This window comes from Pelodiscus sinensis, chromosome 2, assembly GCF_052426305.1.
Source record: "Pelodiscus sinensis isolate ZL-2025 chromosome 2, ASM5242630v1, whole genome shotgun sequence".
NCBI lineage: Eukaryota > Metazoa > Chordata > Testudines > Trionychidae > Pelodiscus > Pelodiscus sinensis.
In genome coordinates this window covers 73,335,282-73,353,901 of record NC_143053.1, presented here as the reverse complement: position 1 = coordinate 73,353,901, position 18,620 = coordinate 73,335,282, and the positions used below count along the sequence as shown (strand labels likewise).

The 18,620-nt window shown below is 38.2% G+C and overlaps 1 protein-coding gene across 6 annotated transcripts in view; it reads left to right on the top strand.

Annotated features, from left to right (window-relative positions):
* The window catches only part of ASXL3 (ASXL transcriptional regulator 3), a 161,775-nt gene that overhangs the window by 47,881 nt on the left and 95,274 nt on the right, over window positions 1-18,620 (top strand). Inside the window, exon 1 of one of the 6 annotated variants that reach the window (XM_075920754.2) lies at window positions 1,105-1,244. The exons of the other annotated variants lie outside the window; for them this stretch is intronic. The gene's annotated coding sequence lies outside the window, so the exon portion shown is untranslated. Of the gene's footprint in view, window positions 1-1,104; window positions 1,245-18,620 lie in introns of those variants that run through there. 6 annotated transcript variants of the gene reach the window in all.

Here is an 18,620-nt window from a genome sequence, read left to right as displayed (position 1 = left end):
TGCTTGGCCAGATCTCGCCTGCCTGTCATGCAGCCCACCTGCCATCCTGTCCTCCTCAGGATCCTGCCATCTGGCTTCATACACCTGGCAGTCTGGTTAACTGGTTACCAAATAAGCATTCCAGTAAGCATAATGATTACCAGATAACTGGTTAACCTTTTACATCCCTGATCCCAGAGAGCAGGTGGTGTAGGTGGGAGCAAGTGGAGGGTGTGGGAGTGAGATTGGGGGCTGGGATGTGAAGTGCTATAGCCCGTATTGCTGAGGTGTTGTGGGGTCTGCGGTGAGCAGGAAATATCCCAGTGCTGTTGGGATGTCTGTGGAGGCTATCAGTGAGCTAATGGAGAGTTTTTGAAGTCTGAGATCTTTCTGGGATGTGTTATTCATATATTAGCATATTTTAGCTTTCTAAACATCCCTGTGTAGAAATAAAACCAGAAAAGACTGCAGGATTTCTCTATACAAGGATTTTGGCATAGATCAAGTGTAATGCTTCAGGAAGGCAGATAGTAGACATTTTTTTTAAATGCAGTGGGTTGGGTTTTGTGTTGGTTTTTTTTGGTTTAAAGCTAATTGGTGCTGTTTTCTTGTCATATTTTTCTTGATTCTTATAGCAGTCCTTTTAAGTTGCTGTGAAATGAAATTACTTTGTCCAATTTTCAGTGTGAAAAAAGAATTTAAAAGAAGCAATTAAGTTGCTGATATGGAAACTTTTCTTAATTCTTTACATGACATAGTCTGAAAGAAAATAATGTATTACTTAATACGGTTATTTTTAGTTAATCCACTTGAAAAACTCTCATTTTCGGCATATAAATTACATAAAAATCAGTATTTATTAATACAGATGTAATATCTGAACATTGAAGTCTCAATAATCCTTTGAATGGCAAATATTCAAGGTGTAAAAAGCAGCAATTGAAAAATATAAGTGATTTTTATATTTGTGAATAGGATTAATTATTTAATCAGAATTTAGAGACATTACCATCCTCTGACTTACAGTTATTCAAACAGTAAAGATGGTATTAGAGGATAGAAAATGTTCTTACAGAAAACTTTGAACTATTTGCCTTGACAGGTAAATAAGAGAGAACAGGGTCTCTTTTCTTCTTTAATGGAACTCCACTTTATCTGCAATTGGAGATCTGACAAATGGAATGTGGAAGCTGATCTGGTAGAAGATGCTTGTTCGCAAGATGGAAGCCAGAAAAATGTGTAGCTTCTAGAATATCTCCTTCTCTGTATGTAACCTTCATAGATAACATTTTAGCTTTTAACTGTTTCCTTGAGACTGCTTCAGTTATTACTGAGATCAGCTTATTCTCTGCTGAGAATCTAACCTTTCTTTTATAAGAGTTTAAAATGTTACCTTGCCATTATATTATACCTATTTCAAGACAATTGTTCATTTGTACTGAAAATGACCACTGTCGTTTTCCACTACTTAGGTTAATTTCTTTCTGTTGTGCTACCAGTCAATCTCTTTGTTTAATGGGCCAGGGATTGGCATCTTTTTCAAACCAAAGAGCCAAACCACATCAAAATTCAGAACACCATGGTCAATGAAGAGCCATATAAGAATGCCCATTTGCATGACTGAAAATAGACAACTTAATATTGATAATTGACATGATTAATAATAGCATAAATGAAACCTTGTACTCACATAATTTATTTAATGGGACTTCTGCTGCTTCTGAGTGCTCAGTGTGAGGATGTAGGAGTGTGGGAGTCAGGGTTGCAGTGTATGAGGGGCTCAGGGTAGGAGGTTGAGGTGTGTGGGAGACACAGGAGGCAAGGTAGGGCACTGGGGGTGAGAAGTAAACTGATGTATCGCTCCCTCCCTCCCCCCACATGGGTGGTATATCCCTCCACCCACTTAAACCATGGAAATGATCTAATTTCAGGTACTTTGAAGATGTATAGCTGATAAATTTCTCAGTTGTCCTTCACCCTTGTCTTAGCCCATAATACTTCCAAACACCAAAAAATTCAATGCCATTAATTACTCCTGTCTTCCAGTCAGTCACACCCTTATCCCTTGTCCTCAATCTCACAGTACTTGATGGGGTTTTCTAAAGTCCGATTTCATGTAACATCCTGAGAATCTCAGGTTTTAGTTTGTAACACAATTAGTTACTAGTTACCATGTTTGTGGATTGAAGCTTGAAAATAGGACTGAAGTATAAAGGCTCAAAAATAAGAAACCAAAAAAAACCCCACCCAAAATATATTGTGGGTTTTTTTAAAATCTCTTGATTTTTAAGTCGGTCTTAGGATTTTAATGGGCCAGAGTGGTTTTTTTTTGGGTTTTTTTTTTTGAACATTTGCATTTGACCCTTCTAGAAAAAATACTTATTGAGGGTAGTTCACGGTGAATAAATAGGAGAAGAACTTTTTAATTGTCCTCTTGTCTCTTGCAAAGTGTTTTGGTTGGTTGAGAAAAGAGCCAGAAGGGGGACTCGAGCTCTATTGGTGCATAGGCCTCCTTCACTTTTTACCAGTTTTTTGAATGAACATTGGCTGTGATAGGTATGCATATGTAACATATCTGTCTGGTAAATGTAGATATATTTTCTGACGCGCAGTGAGAGGCTCTGATATTCAGGAAGATACTTAAACACATGCCTAACTTCAGACTTAGTGCATGTCCAGTGATATGTGTATTTATAGGATCAGTGTAATAATTATTCCATGAGTACATAATGTAAGTGTTAAAAAGATTTTTACTAATGAATACATAAACAATATTCTCATTAAACATCAATTACAAGTACTTACCAAACTTTCTACTTTGTTGATAAACATATTATCTATTAATTTTTACCATGTAATGATATTCATTCAAAAGGAAGTATTTAGACACTAAAATCAACATGATGATAAAAGATAATAATCCTAACAATCCCTGGGCAATTGTTAAGATCATATTGTGATGAAATACACATTTCTTTGTAATTAGTGTGTAAAATCCTTAATCCATTTAAGTTAATGGGAATGTTTTCATTGATTTGGTATCAAGATTTTGCCCTGTAAGAATAACGTGATTGTCTGTTATGAGAGAGGTATAATGTGTATGATGCCCTTAATTATTCATTTCTCCTCAGTTTAGTACTTGGATCCTGCAAATGATTGTGATAAGTAAAATTGTTGTCACCTACGAACCTTAACAGGTTATGTAGTGAAGTTTTGAAAGTACATTGAGATTTTCCCATATGCTAAGTTTAAAAACCACTCTTAGAATTAATAAACAACTCGAGGTCAATAAAGAACAAATTAGAGCTAATGATAACATAACATGCACTGCTAACTGTATTCTTTTAGCATGGTAATTCAGTGTGCATACTCCAATCCAAGCAGCATACCTTCGATATTTAAATACGGTCTTAACTTGAACCAGTACTTTAGGCCATGTAAAATTTGATTTTTTTCTTAACTGCATATGCCATATACTTCAGACTATATTTCTAATGTTCCCTGATAGATGAGAGTTGTCAACAAAAATGTTTTAAAGACATACTGAACTGTGCTAAGCAGCAAAATTTTAGCAGTTACATTTATTTTGAAGTATTCGAATGGAAGCAGATATCCTTCTGCTTATGTTTTAATTCTGATGTCAAGAAGTTTTACTATAAGATTCCTATTTTTGGTTTTCCTTGATCTACAGTCTTTTTGTTTGGGAGACAATGTCATTTTTCAGTGTCACGTCACAAATGATTGAGTTTAGGATATTTAAAGCATAAATTATTATATAGAGAGAGGGTTTTCCCAACCCAGCTTTTATTATAGAGGAAAGATTCTTCCTTCTGCTGTTCTACTCTAATATCTCTCCCCCCCCCATAGGTTATGTTTTATAAGTAATTTTTAAAATGATTTTTTCATTTGTTGTTTAAATATAAATAATTATGCAGAAATAGGCAGATATTTTCCCATGCTTCTCTTTCTTCTTCCCCCCACATTATAAAAATGTGACGATATACCAAGACAAAGATTAGATTTGGAATAACAACCCATTTGATATTCAGTATCAAAACTGTAAACTCACTCCCTCAGAGCAAATCAAATGAAAAATGACCCATAAAAAGCAGAGGAAAAAATTGTGAATTGTTACAAGAGAGGAAAAAAGTTATTTCCCCTCATTTTTGATATTTTAAAAGAATAAAAGGTGCTGTCCTTGCAGAGTTCTATGCAGAAATAGAACCATAAAGTGAGGTTTAGCTAGGGTTATTAGTTTTAGATCAGAAGTCACTGAGTGATTATCTTGGATTTCCAGAGTACTTTGTACTAAAATGATTTTATTTCTAAATGATTTTAAATTCACTGTTCTGCATGCTCCCTTGCTAGCAGTTAAGGCACCTCTTAAATGTAGTGTTCTTGGGGACCAGGTTTGCCTAGAAGTTTGCTTTGTGTTTTCATAAGCATTATTTGTTATCCCAACATGGTACTCATCCTCTTGGTTAAAGATTTGAATTGGATACTTTCCCTTTCTCTGAGGGGGTCGCTAAAGACAGATAGCTTCATATCTCATGCATGCTTGCCAGGTCTCCTTACATCTGAGGACAAAACAGATAATTGCAGGCCATTCTTGAAGACCCACAAATGTTTCTGGGATTACGGGGGTAGGGGTGGGGGAATCACTGCATTAGGCATGAATTCTGCTTGTAGCTTCCTCATATCTTCCCTCCCCTCTCCCCCCAGTCCTACCTCCATCCTCTCAATTCCCTTCAGCCAGTGTTTAGTTACTAATGACATTTCCATGAAAACATCTTTGTTCCTTGGTTCATGTGTTCCTGCTGGTTTTCCTCTTTTGAAGTCAGTCTTATGTTTTTACATCACATTTGATGTATTGATGGCTGTGACATCACAAACACAGGATGTGAGGAGACAACTTGAACTACTAGGGAATAAAGATCTTATTTGCTATTACAATATCCTTTCTAGGGAAGAGAAATAGTGTCAGGTACCAGGGAATGAAATTATGATAAAGCATCAAAACTGTTTAAAAACAGATTATATTTCAATAGGGTTTAATAGGATCTTAGCAACTCTTTGAATAAAAAACTGAACCATAGTTACTGCCATTGGAGAAACTATATTAGATGCTGTTTGCAGAAGAATCCAAATTTATGTGCTTGAAGCTAGCAATATTGTGGTCTCTAGGAAATCATCCTTGTAATGTAAAACAGATGATTCTCTACTGATATTCCTCTGAATTGGTGATCGAAAGCTGGATGTAGGAACAATTTCTTAAAATTTCCTAATCTTCTTAGTAACTCAGAAAAGTGTGTTAGAAACATCACTTTAATGTGGCAAATTCAAACAGGACAGCTTCTTGGCACTTGTCGGTTTTAAAAGATTCGATTAAAGAAGTAAAATATTAAGATCAAATAAACATTGAGACTTTAATTAGTGAAAGCAGCTGGAAGAAACTGTGTATTGTTTTTCTCTACAGCATTTTTGAGTTAAAGCTCAAATTCTAAGAAGAATGTGAGATTTTCACAAGCTCTTTCCATTCATAGATCTTTCAGTGTCATGGCACATTCTGGCTTTTAAATTTCCAGTAACTTTTTTAGATTTTCCAGAGTGCAAACATACACTTCTAAACACGCATCAAGTGAAAAAAACAAACATTAACTTTAAACAGTTGCCAGTTGTTTCACAAAATAGTGTTTTTGGATTAGGGTTTCAGTATTTGAAAAATGATTAGATGTTGGCACAATGTAGTGCACTTTTCCTTTCTCTGACATATGTATTTTTTTTTTAATTTCAGTAATTTAGCAGTGTGTTGGATTCTTTTGCATGCCTCAGGTGGAAGAAAAGCTGAGATGTGCTCCTAGTCTTTGATGTTCCCTTGATGTAATTTTAGTTACATTTGCATTTGTCTTGACAATTGATGTGATTGAAAAATATTTTTTTTTTAGAATTGCCATAAAACTAAATGTGGCTAATTTCTCTGAGCTCGATTCCATGGAGTTAGATCAACGGTTCTCACTTACTTGTGTCCTCCCTCTCCCACATTCTTTGTGTTAGTAATTCAGGCTGCCTTTTCCTCCTCAAGTAATATGCAGCCCCTAGTTCTGAAGGCAGAAGCCCCACCAATAAATGTGGCACAGATGTAAATGTGGCAATGTGAAAAGCGATATTGATAAATTCATCAACATCACTTTTCACAGCAGACTTAGCACCCTGCTGCCACAGTTATTTCTGTGCTGCTGCTGCCATTTCTGTAGGTGAGGGATGGGGGTTATAGAGGACAATTTGAATCCCAACTGCCTGCCTGTGAGAGGATGGTGGTGCAGGGGAAGGAGAGAGTAGGCCTGAGTGGTGGGGTTCCAGCTGTCCCCTTTATCCCTGCCTCTCAGTTGTGCACTGCCCTCCTGCATGGGTCGAGGGAGCCTGGTAGCCCAGCCCTTCCTTTCATTCATAAATAGCTGCCAGCTTACCAGTTAGCAGCTCCATTTCCTCCCACAGCAAGCAGCTTCCTGGGGGGCTGAGCAGCCTAGTCTAGGGCCCACCCCCTGCAAGTAACTGTCTTCCCCTTGCAAGGAGCTACCAACCTTTCTGCTCCCCATCTTGTGCTCCCCCTGTACCTCCTGGCGAGAGAGAGGGAGAGGGATTAGCGGGTGGGTGCCACAGTGGCGCACAGCTGAATAAGTGCACGTGATGGCAAAGTGAGTGCACGAGACAATACTCCGCCGATGGATGGGAACTCCTAGTGGGAATACTGCCCCCCATCCCCTCTCTTTCTCTGCTATGTGGAAACTGAACTCCTTAACTCCATTCATCTTGAAGAAGTGGGTTACACCCACCAAAGCTCATGATACCATCTACATTTTTTGTTAGTCTCTAAGGTGCTGCAAGACTGTTATTTAATTTATAAGTTTCTTGTGCTTTGTGTGTGACTTTAACAGTCATTTTTAGATACTGTATTGGCTCTTTTTGTTGGTTAACTTAACACATGAAAATTTTTGATACTTTGCAAAAAAATTTGTCAGTCTCCTCCTAAGGTTCCTATCTTTCTAGAGCTGTGTTTTCATGGACAAACATAATTTAGTATTTTATTTCTTATTTCTCTTGTATATTTTTATATTTTGTCTCGTTAGCTACCATTTGGCTAGCCAATAAAATACTGACCACGCAAAGAAAAAAAAAATTGGTTAGAAGAAGAAAAGGTCAATGTGTGGCATTTCCCAAATGAGTCCAAAGAGGTTTTGTGTGGGATGCTAGCCACTTAAAAATGGCTAAGTTAAACAACAGAATTAGTGATTATTTTCCATAGCTCCCTAGTGTGGGATTAAACGTTAGAGAAGGAAGGTAATTAAATTAATGCTAAATGTGCCTTGTTTGACATGGTCATTTAGTTTCAGACTTAATATTTTGTTGAAGAATAAATGAAGTGCAACTGATACCCAACTCAAAGAACAGAGATTTGGAAAATAACTATTCATTTTGTATTCAAACATTTTATGGTAGTTTTTCTTGTGTACAGTACATTTCTAATAATAGCATCTGAAATACTATCTGAGTATAAGATTTTCAGCACATAATATGTATCAAAATCAAAATTTCTCAAGCAGAAAGAGTGAGTTTATTGGCCTTGGGGAACTCTCCATTTATGGCCTTTACTACTTCTTCCATGGCTTTTCTCCATCTGTTTTCCCAAGACCCCATCTGTTTCCATTCCTCCTACTTTTGTTCTTCATGCCAGCCATCATCATTGGAGCAGAAACAAAAAGTAGATTACTTTTTTATACTATTATTTGGCCACTTTGTTATTAAAAAGTGAAGAAAAATCAGACTTTATTGATTATTGAAGAAAATGACCATCACAGTTATACTCTTTTAGTGGTTTAAGTATGTCTGGCTCAAACAAACCAAATACGTGCTCCTAGATTATATTGAATGATGCTTGGGTAGCACCTTATTAATGTTTGTGGCAGCCCTTTTAGCACATGCTAAGTTTTTCATGCTTTTTTATTCTAAGACAGTTTTTCTTGAGGATTTCATAAAGTATTTTTGTCTCTGCCTGAGTTTCATAAGCATGCATTTAGTATTATTTATTTCATTAGCATGAGATTATTTCTATAGTCTGCATACTACAACTACCGCATTAGAAAAGATTGCTGAGGATGGAAAGGAGCTTACAATTAGAATAGCTAGACATAACCGTATGAGACCAATGGTCCATCTAGTTTGATATCCCCCAATGCTGAGTACTTTGAAGGGAATGAACAGGACAGGAAATTATCAAATGATCCATCCACTGCTGTCCTGTCCCAATTTCTAGCATGCTACGGGTTAGGGGCACCTGAAGCATGTGGTTGCCTTTGTTGGACTTAACCTGCATGAACTCATCTAATCTTTTCCTGAACTCATTTGTACTTTTGGCCTTCACAACATCCCTTCTCAACGAGTTCCACAGGTTTGCTGTGTGTTGTGTGAAGGAGTAATTCCTTATTTGTTTTGTTCTGCTGCCTGTTAGTGTTTTTGGGTTCTTGTGTTATGTGAAGGGGAAATAACATATTCCTCTTCGCTTTCTGCATGCTATTCATGATTTTATAGACTTCTGTCATATCCCCTCCCCCTTAATCTTCTGTTTTCTAAAATGAACAGTCTCATGTGTTTTTGATCTCTCCCCATATGGAGGCTATCTCTTACTCCTCATCATTTTTGTTCCCTTTCCTGTATCTTTTCCAATTTGAATTTACCTCTTTTGAGATGGGGCAACCAGATATTTACACAGTATTGAAGGTGTGGATGTACCATGGATTTATAAAGTGGAATTATAGTATCTTCTGTCTCATTATATATACCTTTCCTAATGGTTCCCAAACTTTCCGTTTGTTTTTTGACTGCTGCTGCACACTGAGCAGATGTTTTCAGAGAACTATCCATTATCGCTCCAAGATGTCTATCTTATCCATTTGTACATATAGTTGGGATTATGTTTTCAAATGTGCATTACTTCGCATTTATCAACTGAATTTCATCTGCCATTTTGTTGCAATGTCACTTGTATAGTCCTTGTATAACTTCCTTGCAGTCAACCAGAGACTTATCTTCAGCAACTGTCATCTGCAGATGTTCACACCTCACTGTTCTCACCCCCTTTCCAGATAATTTATGAATGCATTGAATTGCACAAGTCCCATAGAAGTATTTGGAGGAACCTATTTTTTTATTTTTCTCTGTTGTTAAAACTGATTGCATATTCCTACCTTTGTTTCTTTTAATCAGTTATTGATCTAGGAGAGAACTTGCGTTCTTGTATGTTTGTTGAAAGCCTTTGGTGTAGAACCTTGTCTAAGGCTTTGTGAAAGTACAAGAACATTATATTAACTGGATCTCCCTTCTCCACTTGTTTGTTTGACCCCCCTCAGAAAATTCTAATAACTGAATTTACTCTTTTCCAGCATGTGTGATCATCTATGTGTCTGGTTATTCTATTTGTTACTACAGTTTCAACCAAGTGCCTGGTACTGAAATCAGACTTACTGGCCAGAATTGCTTCTGGAGCCTTTAAAAAAGTTAGCATTTTACAGTTTGGAGCTCCCGCGTCCAGCACCCTCTGGACTTGACTGGTCCTGAGTGAGGGATTTTGCCAGATCAGGGAACGTCATTTCTGGCCCTCTACCTCTCGCCCCCTAGTCCAGGCTCAGTTGCCGGCCTCCCAGCTGACTCTGTTCCACCTTGCCAGCTCCACCGGGCTTCCTGGCTCTTCAGGGCAGCTCCACTACTGCAGGGCAGCCCTGATGAGGTGTGCTGGGCTACACTGGGCAGCCCTGCTGTCACACACCAGACTCCTCACCCTCCTAGTCAGCCCTACTAGCTGGTAGCCTGCTGGCCCTCAGGACTCTTGGTCTCCAGTTCTATACTGGGTTATTGCTGGACCAGAGAATCCTGGTTTAGAGAAATTAAATGAAGCCCATTGCTTCTTACCTATCATCAGAAATCAAGGAGTATGTCCACACTACAGCATTATTTTGAAATACCTTATGTCGAAATAATGCATCTAGACACAAAATGCATTTTGAAATAGCGTTTTGCTATTTCAAAATAGCACGTCCACACTGTTAGGACGCTGAATCGCATTTAAGGCTGGCCGGAACCAATTCTGGCAGGGCATCAGGTCAGGAGTTACTTTGTGTGGCTGCTGCCTGAGGCTATCTGAGACTTGTGCTTAAAGGGACCCCGGACAGCCTCTTCTCAGGTTTCCCTGCTTGCTTGCCTACCTCGATGAGAGACAGCAAAGCTTTTGTCTCTGCATGCTCTTGTTGCCCTCACCCGGGACACCACAGCACTCTGCAACACGGAGCCAGAGCTGTCCCGGGCAGTCTGGTGCTTCTCATGGATGGGTTGCTGTGAGCCTGGCTGCCCTTTCTGCAGGCTGCCATCTGGGAGGGCCATCGGGGGGCTGTCAGTATCCAGGAGGCCCTGTGGGAGAGCTTCCACCCTGAGGAGCACTAAGAGCCTCCCTGGTCTGTCCCACTGAGGGCTTGTGCCTCATTCCTCCCTCACGTCCTTCCATTTACCCCTCCCTATCTGCCCTTCCTGATGTAAAATAAAATACATATATTTTCATGAACACAAATTCTCTTTATTTAACAAAACTGGGGGGGGGGATTAAACTGTGGTGAGACTGAGGAAAGGAGGTGGGAGAGGGGAGAAGAGAGGATGGGAGAGGGGAGGGGGAAACCTGGGAGGAGGGAGCTGGAAGGGGGAAGAAGGGGAGGGGAAGCTCAGGGTTGGGGGGTCTCGCCGGACCAACTTGATTTTCATGCGAACCTGCTCCTGGGTTTCCATGTGGCCTTTGCTGGCAGCTATCCTGCCATAGATGGCCGTGTTCCCCCATCTAGTTTGGAGATCGTGGACGTTGGGAACATTTCCCCCCAAACCTGAATAAGGTCCATGATCTCTGCCCTAGACCAGGAAGGCACCTGCCTTTTCCAGGCCCTGGCAGGTTCCTGGGAGCTGGCAGACTGCTCCAGAGGAGCGGTGGAGGGCTGGCTGCCATTGGCTTGCTGGCTCATGTTTTGGGGCCACTGGGTTGGGGCAGTGACTGCTGGCTCTGGACTGGCAGGCTTGGAGCTGGCACAGGCACTGTGGCCAGAGTCTACCCCTTTAAGGGCTCCGGGGTTGGAGGGGAGGGAGAGGAGTGTTCCTGGTGGCCACTCTGGCCTCAACCGAGGCCCCCTATTTTGAAATAAGTGTCTACACAGCACTTATTTCAAAATAGCAATTTCAAAATTGGTGTTGTTCCTCATGGAATAGTGGTTGGCTTGTGTAGACGCTAGGAAAGTTATTTCTAAATAACAGCTGTTATTTTGAAATAACTTTGATGTGTAGACATACCCAAGAAGAACAATTTTCCCTACTCCTCCCTGTGACACACTTTTACATACCTGAGAACTGCTGTCATGTTCCCTTTGTCTTCTCTTTTCAAAACTAAACAAGCCCAATTCCTTCAGCCTTCCCTCATAGCTCATGTTTTCTAGACCTTTAATCATTTTTGTTCCTCTTCTCTGGACCTTCTCCAGTCTTTCCACAGCTTTCTTGAAATGTGATCCCTAGAACTGGTCACAATACTCCAATTGAGGCCTAATCCGTATCAGTGCTGAGTAGAGCGGAAGAATGACTTCTCATGTCTTGCTCACAGTACTCCTGTTAACGCATCCCAGAATCATGTTTCCTTTGTTGATTTAAAAAAAAAAAAAAGTGTCACACTGTTGACTCATATTTAGCTTGTGGTCCACTATGGTGCCTAGATTCCTTTCTGCAGTACTCCTTCCTAGACAGTCATTTCCTATTCTGTATGTGTGAAACGGATTGTTCCTTCCTAAGTGGAGCACTTTGCATTTGTCCTTTTTAAACTTCATCCTACTTACCTCAGGCCATTTCTCCAGTGTGTCCAGATCATTTTGAATTATGACTCTATCCCCCAAAGCAGCTGAAATCCCTCCCAGTTTGGTGATATCTGCAGTCTTCATAATCGTACTCTCTAAGTCATCATCTAAATCGTTGATGACGATATTGAACAGAACTGGTTCCAAAACAGACCCCTGCAGAACTGCAGTTGTTATGCTCTTACTGCATTTCACTGTTAGTAGTTCTACATTTTTATATTTGAGTTCCGTAGCTACTTTGGAGTAAACACCATCTGGCCTTAGTGACTTATTGTTCAGTATAGGACAGTTCCTCATATTTGTGACCTAAAATGAATGGATAAGGTGTGGGAATCTCCCTCGTGTTTTCTGCAGTGAAGACTTACGCAAAGAATTCATTTAACTTCTCTGCCTCATCCTTGTCTTTTGAGTGCTCCACTGGCTGTTAGATAGGCTTACAGCTAATGATTCACTTAATTTATTTTGCTATTTGTTCTTTGAATTATCTGACTTCCAGTTTTTAAAGGATGCTTTTCTGCAGGTGTGTCTTTTACTTTGTTGTTATCCACGGTGACATATTTATCTTTTTTAAAAAATTTGGGCTATACATTTAATTTCTCTTATGGCATTTTTAAATAGTTTCCATGCAGCTTGCAGGTTTTACTCTTGTGACTGTTCTTTTTAATTTCCATTTAACTAGTTTTCTTATTTTTACAGAAATCTCCTTTTTGAAGTAAAATGCTACAGTGGTGCATTTCTTTTGGTATTTTTTTTTCCTTATAGGACAATTAAACTTCAGTATGTGTGTGTCTCCTCTTGTTTTTTCTTTCTGCTTTTCCCCCATATGTAGAACAAAATACAGCCTAAGCATGTTTTGTAAAGACTTTTCATTTCTATTCTCGTCAAGAAATGATCATTACCATAAGTGACTGTCATTTAAAGGGATGACTTAATGATAGATGTATATACTTTAGAATCTATAAATATTAGAAATATGCAGCGTGGTATTTTAAGTAGTGTCTGACAAAATGGCACAGATCAGTTAAAAGAGAAAATGCATACATTTAAAAAAAACGAATTTAAGGGGTAAATACCATTTTTGTCTTTACAGTGTATGTTGACATTTGTTACAGTATGCACATTTTTCTAGTTTAGCCACCTACAATATTATTAGAATCTTATTTTTCAGTATACATTTTCTTTTGTTTAGTACTGTACCTTCATATGAGGAGCTTTTCTTTGTTCAGCAAAACAGTGTCACATTGTAGGTTAAAGATCCACGTCAGCAATTCTTGCCTTCCAAAGTGTATATTCTCTGTGGGAGATTAAATAATCTGTAACTGAATACACTCTCTCTGTGTCTGCTTCAGTGAACCACTATTTTACATTATTGCCAGTTTCCTTGTAGGAGGGTGGGGGAGTAGAAGTCCTAAAAACCTTTTGAGAGCTATAATTTATTTAATCTAGTGAAGCACCAGTTGTTTTTATTTTGGTGTTGTAATTTGCTACATTTAATTACTTCATCTGTTGCTTTAAATTAGGGGTGAATTCGATAAAATTACTTTCCCATTCAAGTTGCTGTGTTAAGTGTAAACGTCAGCATGAGACTGGACATGGGCACCTCTGAGCAAATATAGTTGAAAACTTGAAAAAGGCCTCATCCTAATATTAATCTAGGGCATATGAGTCTAACTAGATAGAGAAGTTTGCGGGAGTAGGACTGTTTGTGTGTTTCCTGGTTGTGAAATGGTTTTGCTCACTTTACATTTTGTAAAAAAATGTCTCGGGGTAGCTGTATTAGTCTGTAACTTTAAAAACAACAAGTAATCCAGCTCATCCAATGAAGTTGGTTTTGCCCACTAAAGCTCATGATATTGTATATATTTTTGTTAGTTTCAGAGATGCCGCAGGGCTACTCTTTGTTTTTTTTAAGTTTTGCATGAGATGGTTCTTGCAGTAGGGATGTGAACAAATAGTTGACTAGTCAATAAGATTCGGCACCAGCTCTGTGGTGCCACCTGACTTCCTCCCACCCTGCACTACTGCCTCCATCAACACTGGAGCAGCCTCTGTCCAATGGGCTTCCAGCTGGCACCCCATGCTGCTGCCTCTGATACTACTGATAGAGAGACAGCAGCATGGGATGGCAGGATGCTCCCCGGGAGTGGGGCTAGATTGCACTGGCTGCTGCCTCTGCCCCAGGGGACTAAGGGTAGTTGACTAACCACTAAGAATTCATGCTGTTAGTTGACTATTCAGTTAACCAATCGCTAACAGCCCTATTTTGAAGAGAAGAGGGGTAATAATCTCATGCTGATTGCTGCTGTGAAAGTAAGGGCTTGATCCAGAGCTGCTTGAATTCAATGAAAGTATTTCTACTGCCTTCAGCATGCCTTTGGATCATGCCCCATATGTGTTCCTTTACAGTGAGCATGGGCAAGCAACATGCTCAGTCACAGCTTCCACCACAATTTCTGACTTCCATAATACACTGAAAAAATATTAGCTTAATTTACTTAAAGTGGAGGGTACATCTCTTGCTTCCATAGAGTATTTGCATAGCAATAAAGACTTAGCTTCCTATCAGCTCAAGGAATTAGTAATGAGTTACAGAAATTTCACATTTGGTTTGTTTTCAGGAGTGGTCAAAAGTTTGTTATCCTCTGTTAACTGGTTGTGTGGGTGAAATGAATAGGTGACTTTAGTAGCACTTGCAGTGGTCAGATGTCATGTCATAGTTCCAGATCTTAGGGCAATTTCTAAGTGATACTCTTGTTACTAGTCTTAATGAAGAGGCCTGAAAACCTGTATATGAATGGTGTCTGGATTTCTCTTGCTGCTACTGCTGGCCCTACAGGGAAATGTTTGTCTACTATGCCATACTTGTTTAAATTGATTTAATCCATTAATTTTTCTTTTTTACAATAGTGTATTTTGCCAAGCCATCTTCCTTGTGGCACTCCATCTAGCAAAGATGATTAAAATTAAACTTATGCTGCAACTTTAAGGTTTTTTTAAAGGTTGTAATTTATTTAAAATACTTCTCATTGTGTTTAGTTATCTTAAAAATACTTGTTTGTATTAACTTTTGTCCTTTTCTCTGTGGCAAACCGCCTTGATGTTTTATAAAGGATAATTTACATGGTAGTCAGATTTCTTTCTTGTCTGCTTGCAGTGGTTTGATTTTGTTAACTCCTGCTGAAAAACCAGCAGAGGGAGCCCAAAAGCACAAAATACGGGATACTTTTTAAGGGAAAAAGGGGAATCTTGCCCTGTTAAATGGATGTTTGTGTGCACATTAGGAAGAAGATTTCCTACAAAGTGTCTAAGAACTTGGTCTTCCAAATCATAGCAGTTTTAGAAGGAACAAATTTTGGCTCCTAAATTACTTAACCATATTTTTTTAAATTATGAAAAAAATCTTAATCCTTTGTTATATCAGAAGGCTAACCAATTATTCTTTTTCTTTCTTTCTTTTATATGTGGTTGCTTTGTGCCTCTCTCTCTCTCCTTTATAGGAAGTAAGTATCTTTTAAAGTATTTTATCATTTTGAATTTATTTTCTAAAAGTACTTGATATTTGTGTGTGAGTAAATTGGTTTTATTGTAGTAACAGGAAAATGTCTATCTTAAAAACATATATTACTACAGATGAAAATATCCAAGTATGTTTTTCATAATAGCAAAATAGCTTTCAGCAATAATACCATTGTATAAAAACTAGTCCTGTAAAGGCTGAAATAATTTTCACATATGCTCATTTATAGTAACAAACATTTTTCAATATGTAAATTTTAATCATATGGGTCTTTTAGAGCCATAAATACCAAGGCACAAGGAGCTTGGTCAAAATTGAATAGATTCTAATACTCAGAAAACTTTGGGTAAAATTCTATCCTCTGTTTGACATGCAAGGAATAAAATAGGGGCAGAGGAAATCATAAAATGTCTAGGAAAGACAGTGAAAGGGAAAAACAACTATTTAGCATAAGATACGAGTGGGCATCTGCAGCCTTGACTATACCATATTTATGACCGAGTGGTAGGCTGTGAAAAGAGGAGTGTAGTCTTCAAGAAGGAGGAAAGGTCGGAGTGCTCATTATATGTGGCATACATACCCAGCAAGCTAGGGTACTATTCAGATTCAGTTCCATATCACACTAATGATTGGATCTTTGGTCATTGGATGTAAGATGCAGTTCTGTACTTTCTGATGTTGTATGTGGCAAGTGTCTCCTGAGGAAAATACATTGCAGCTTTAACATGAGTATTAAATCTCCACTTTCCCCTTTTAGGCTATGTCTACACTGGCGGGTTATTGCGCAAGAACATCTTGCGCAAGGGTTCTTGTGCAAGAACTCTTGCGCAGGAACATGTCCACACTGCCGTGTGCGAGATGTGCTTTTGTGCAAGAGTATCCATGGCAGTGTGGACGCTCTCTTGCGCAAGAAAGCTCTGATGGCTATTTTAGCCATAGGGCTTTCTTGTGCAAGAAACCCCTGCCGTGCGTCCACACTGCCCTCTTGTGCAAGAGATCTTGCGTAATAGAGCTTACACCTGTTAGAAAAGAGCGTAGCTCTTGCGCATGAAGCCCTCTCTTACCACGCCATACTGTAAATCTTCTTGTGCAAGAGTGGGTGGGCAGTGTGGATGCTCTGCGGAAGAACAGCCATTCTTGTGCAATAACCCGCCAGTGTAGACATAGCCTTAGTGTTCAACTGGAGGGGAGCCTATAATAGGGATAGTTGGAAGTTGGCACACCAGATACATGCATGAAACAAGCACATCAATAATTAAAGTACTTACTGCTCTGTTTGCTGAGATGGATTCCTTTTTAACTCCAGAATTGGGTACTATTGTTCAGTTACCAGTTGTGTAATATTTAAAGATTCAGATATCTGCCATGAGAACAATAGTAGCCATGGGGGAGAATTTTTATATTTTCAGTTAGTTCATCTCATATGGTTTTAATTGCCTCATGAGATATCTAAACACTAGTGTTGTGAGCAGAATCTCTTTAGATGGACCGGCAGCAGAAATTGGAAGAAAGATGCAAAATGCAAACTTGAGTACTATAGTCTATAGAAACATGCAACTCTATCTTATTCCATGCGTAATATTTAGCTGCCTTTGCAGTTAGCATTTTCCTATCAGCATCCTGCTGAAATAGCCTTCCTTTCTGACAAAATTTTCAAGAATCTGACATAATTATCAGTAGCTTTAAGTTGTATATGCTATCACCCTGAAAAATATAGCTTGAGAAAAATGGCTTTGTATTGCTTAGTTAAATGCCATATGTCACTGTTATATGAACCAGTAATTCAATAAGAAAATTTCTAGAGAAAGGCATGCATCTTCTTTAAAGTCTGTGTTCACTGATCTTAAAACAGTAACAAGGCAATTTAATGTATTCCATTTTACTGCTAGTGCAGTAACTGTATTTATAATTTATTCACATTATAGACTGGTCACATAGTATTGTATCAGCTCAAAATCACACAGAATTCTTTTATTTTCAGGAAAAATACATTTGTCAAAGAAGAAATCCTTTAAAAATGTTATGTTGTATCTTTTTTTTAAATTTACAGTTTAGTATTTGACATGAAGACCTATAAGTAACAGTTTTAGCTGTAGTATTGTGTTTTTCATGAAGAAGCCTTATGTACGTAGTCTGAAAGTCAATACAGAAGTGGATATTGTGGTAGTATGGTATGTTAGGTAACATATAATAAATTATATTACATAGCTGTTCTATTACAAAGGTACCTTGTAACTACTTACACGCTTTACTGGAACAACCAATAGATAATTGTATAATCCATTTTCTCATAAAGTTAATTTACATATATTATGGAAAAATTCTGCTTTGAGATGCAACCATTGAACTTATTAGAAGCAGTGTGCACATCAGAGGATAGAATTTAGCTACTACCAATAAAATCTACCAAAACATTTTGAAACAGTTTTGAATAAGGGCCAGTATAATTAAAAAATTATAATGGACTTCTGAATCATAATCCCTGCAGACGTTTTGTATTGTCTAACTGAAACGTATTAGTTTCTGATGGGTTTTAAGTTCCTAAGTCTAATATTTATCTGAATGTAGTCTGTCCTCCAGACCCACATGCTTAACTTTCTGCACACGAACAGTCCCATTGACTTTAGTGAACTATTTACGTGTGTTAAGTTAAGCATGTGTGTTTGCAAGATTTGAATCTGTGAAGAAACATTTGGAAGTTAAGTCTCTAATCAAAAGTACTGTAATGTGTATGTGGAGATGGATTTGATAATACACCTTTAAACCCTATATCTAACTTCAGTTGTTCTATTAATATAAAGGAAGATAAAATTATAAGCGCTCCTTGTACCTTTACTATCCTCCAAATTAATTTTTCAGAATAATATTAATTTAGCCAGGGCACAAATGTACACTTTGTTTTTTCCCTTTCATGTAAAATCTGGTCCTGTGATAGATTACATAAAGGTATTTGTACAAATTAAACGTATGAAGGAATTGGTTTTATCTGACCATTTAAAAAGGTATTTTAAAGTATATTCCAAAATGATATGACACGTAATTACTGCTCCACTAAAAGTATTTAAATATGTGAATGTTTGCTTTTATAGTAGCTTATGTTGGCTATGTTAGGACAGTTTTCTCCTAAGTAATTTGAACTCCTGTAAGTTTAAATGTGTTCTTCTTGGGCTCTTTATTATTCTTTTGTTGCCTTTCAT